Consider the following 4,566-nt stretch of genomic DNA (forward strand, 5'->3'; position numbering starts at 1 on the left):
ATACTTTTTTGCCCCACTGTATATGGTGAGCCTTAAAAACAACTAACAGCATCAAGCAAACTTAAGCCAAATAATAAAGAACATGGCCTTCATCAAGACATTAAGAGGACGGTTTATACTGTTAAAAAAAGGTAAATGTCATGCACCTATTCCACTCCCATTCTCATATGACCTTTCAGAAGTCACTGTATGAATAATCTTAGGTATGGAGAGAAGGAAAAGGCAACTTACACACAGGTTCCTTTCTTTTTAAATCCCTTCTGTCACCCCACTGCAGTTGTTTCCCAGCAGAATTAAACAAGACTGTCTAGTATCCAGTCAGCCTTTATCCAGTTGTTTGAACTCTTCACTATTTCTGCTACGATGCTCAGGTAGGGAGGGGTGCCAGGTTAAAGTGATCTGGATACAGATCAATGTGTTTACACTCTTTTACTGCCAGTTTGTCTTGTGTCCTTCTCCCAGCACATTCATTTGTTAGACCTTTCAAAATTCTACTTTTGGGAGCCTCTTTGCACAGTGTGTGACCACAGAGATAAACCAGAGTCACTTAAAAAAGTGTGACCTTAAAAAAATAATACAAAAATGTAAATGCATATTTGATGCTAGAAGAGCACTTGGATGAGAAACCTGATTTTTTTTTTATTTATTTATTTTTTTTTCCCCACAGATTATTTGTTTTATGTACTGTCAGGATATAGTCAAAATTTCAGCAAATATAACAAAGTTATTTTCATAAAAGTTACTTACTGCAGCATTAATTTAAATGGACATGATTTTAAAGGAACCATAAAGAGCAAATCATGACAAAATTGTGTTTCTTTGGTTAATTGGTATTGGTTAATATATGAGCACTATTAAGCAATTTCTATCAACTTTTAGACTCCTACCCTTGAGCTGAAACCGACAATGTAGAGGATTATAATCTGTTACCCCAGACACACATCTTTACTTACACACTAACTCACACTGATTTAGCACAGAAATTCATGAGACAGTTTTACTTAATCTCTGACTTTATTGCCAGCTAGTATGAGGTACTATGCATCAAATAGTGGTTGGAAACAATCTCCCACACACATCACAAAACAGTTTTATCTATTGTTATGTTGAATATGAGAAAAACCCAATATGTCCTAAATCCTACTGGCCCACAAAAGCAAAGATCCAATGTCTATTAATGGGATAACACATGATTTCACCATGCCAAATATTCTAATTATAATGCTGGTTTGTTTTTATTTAAACAACTTTTTTTTTATTAAAAAGTAGAGTTAATTATTACACCATAGCCAGATTACCAGACTGAACTGCCATTTTGTTTCACCTTCATATTTGAATAAATGAGAAAAATAGGACGTGGGCAGCGATTTAAAAGTCTGGCAGCAGACTTTTCTCAAGCAGGTTTATTGAAAGTTTCTTTTGTTAGATAAAGGTCACATTTTGGCTTTGGCAGTTTTTCCTGTAGATAGGACACTACTGCAAGAGAAATAGGAACAAAGTGGAAGCATTAGTCAGTGTGTTATTGGAAAATGTATGAGTAAATATATGTACATAAACAGTAAATCCTCTGCAGTCTGTTAGAGGCTTCGACTAACTAGACTTCATAGGCAGTCAGTATCACGACAGATATTTCATATTCTGTGTGTGTGTTTGACTTTGATTCAAGCACCTCAGACCTCACTGAGAGTCCCGCAGGATACATCTGCGTTTCTGTGAAGTATGGCCCTTTAAAGTCTGGGTGTGCGCATGTAGGCATCTAATACATGTTGTATATGTGTGTGTGTGTGTGTGTGTGTTCACTCAGAGCAATCCATGTGAAAGATCTGAGAGAGCTTAACAAAATGCATGTGTCGTAGCCATGTGACTAACTCTATGGTGCAAAGAAAAGAATCACCTCCCTTAAAAATGACTCACGTCTATCACCTTAATAGAGTGCATTGAACTGATTTAGTGCAAGCTTTTTCCTGTATTCATTCAGATGGTCACATTCATTTATTATTAATCAGGACTCATAAAACATGAATGTTTTGGATTGCAACACAAGCTACATGCAAATGAAGCAAATTAACGTAACAATTATAAATCTACAATGTTGATGTGATGGCAGAGAACACACAAACACATCCAAGGTCTGGTTTATTTTAGAGGTGAAGGATGTAAATTCAAAGATTTGGGCACAGCTCAATGTATATCAGCCGGATACCAGAAAGATGTGACATGTTGACAGAGACCAATACAGGTTGAACCAAAGGAGGGAAATGTTCACATTTCCCAGGGGGAATTATTAAAGGGATTATTAAAGTATTTCTGATTCTGATTCAGACACAAGGTGAAAATGAGAATATTAAAGTTTGTAATGGTTTTAAATCAACATTTTTGTAATTATATGGAGTGTATGTTGGAAGGTGAATAGAGGGAAGGATTAACAAGCGGGCTGCAGCCATGGCTTGTGATATTTTGGGCGTAAAATATGAAAAAAACGAGACAAAGAGTCTTAAGCCACGTTAGCAGCTCTGTGAGGCTGTACTCCTGCTGCCACAGATCAGATTATCTTACTTTGATTTAGATGCTAACATCAATGTGAGCAGGCTAACATTTGCTAATTAATGAAACACAAAGTTTAGGCAGTCATTCGTTGATAATCCAAAGTATTGGACCGATTTAAAATTTTGACCTGATGATGGCGCTATATGACGAGTCAGGGGATGATGAAAGTCCAGAGCAAATCTTTACCTTTTGTTATCCCGATTTAGGCCTACTGTTTGAGTTTATTCATCTCAAAAAGCTAGTGTATCGAACTGTACAGATGTTAGATGTATATGCTAGCTAGCAACTGACTGACTGATTTCAGAACTGATGAGGAACTCAGTAAGATGTTGAGCCATAGCCTCAGAACAGCCTTGAAGGGACTAATCTGGATTCATTGTTTTTTCCACTTATTTATTCATACTTTTATTTTTTTTGTTCCCTGTCTGTTCCTCCTCAGGGTCACAGCTACCACTAACAATGAACTACAATTGTGAACTAGGAATTTGTATAAAAAAAGAATAATAATGCAAATAAATCTGATTTGACATGCCTTTCACAAAACCCAAGGAAAGCTTTAAAAAAAGAAGAAAGAAAAAAGTCCAAGTTATCTTTGCTTGATGAAGTAGAGACTTTGGTGCAATATTTAGTCTTGCTATGTCTGCATTATGCTGATCATGGAACTGTGACTTGTTTAAATTACAATTAGTGTGCACTTGAACTCTTTGGCCCTCCTGCCTACTGTATTTAATTATGGTTCTCATCCTTGTTCAGCCTAAGAGATTGTGGGACTGGTTTATATTGTGAGCTAAAAATGCTACGGCTGTGCACAGTTATGGCACTGTAAATGGGAAACACAACACTAACTTGTTATTCCAGCCATGATGTGTGTGTCAGGAAACATTAACTGACTTGCCCACGGACATTCGTCTCCAAGTTTGCCAAGATATGCTGTTGTTGTTGATGTCAGCTATAGTAGCAGGAGAGTTGTGAGTATGGCAGCTGGTGTGCTGGCTCTGGGAAACCGTCTCATCTTCTCTATATGTTAGCTGCACAGCAACAACTTCAGCGACAGTTTGCAAACCCACAACATAGCTAAAGTTAGTTACATTACCTGCTGTATCACACTGTATCATGGTGTTTGCCATATTATTGGATTTCTCCAAAATCGCTAAGCCGACCTCCAAAGTGCAAATCATATTTTGTGACCCTCTGAGCCACTATCAAGAGGTAATTTGTATTTTCTTTTCACTTTCTTACTTTAGCTGAAAAATATTAGAGGTGAAGAAAGTTCTCAAGGATATCTTCAGGCTTCTGCAAGGTGATGAGAGATAGCAATCAGAAAACAGGATGCAAACAGGTCTCTCTTTCTCTCGAATCTTTTTGATTTGTTCACCTACCAGCCCACTAATGCGCTCTGGGCATTTTTGTTTTCAGCTAATGCACTCTCTCTGTCTCTGTCTTTCATTGATGTATAATAAACAAGCCGTTTCAAGCTTGATCCACTCGACCCACTCGTCTTTTATCCCCTCTCTGCCTCTTTACTCTCGCTTCATTTCACCATCCTTCTCCACTTTCCCAAAACTTATGCTGATGAAACACAAAGCCACAGCTACTGATGGTCAAAAATGGGATCTGCCTGGGACACACTTGTAGAAAGGCACACACACACGCACGTATTAATATTGGATTGTTTTTCTCATTTCTCAATAAAATAAGCCCACTAGCGATGTTCAGATGAAAAATGTATCCCTCCTGCTCTCTCTTGCTGTCCTCTGTCGCCCTCCATCTCTAACTATTGGCTACCCGACACACTCTTCTCTCGCTCCACTCCTCCTTAACTCCCTGTATCCTTGAGTGACTGTTGAAATATGTACATTTACAGTCACTATCTCTCAAACCCCACAAAGTCTCCTTTTGGTACCTGCTATTGAATTCAGTGAGTTGTCAGTCCCTACATTTTTGACTCTCTATAGATGTCTTTTTTCTTTTACTTCTTGTGTCACACATGCACACATGCACACACACACGCACGCACGC

This window comes from Morone saxatilis, unplaced genomic scaffold (genome assembly GCF_004916995.1).
Source record: "Morone saxatilis isolate NCDOM2014 unplaced genomic scaffold, NCSU_SB_2.0 Contig17, whole genome shotgun sequence".
Taxonomy (NCBI): Eukaryota; Metazoa; Chordata; class Actinopteri; family Moronidae; genus Morone; species Morone saxatilis.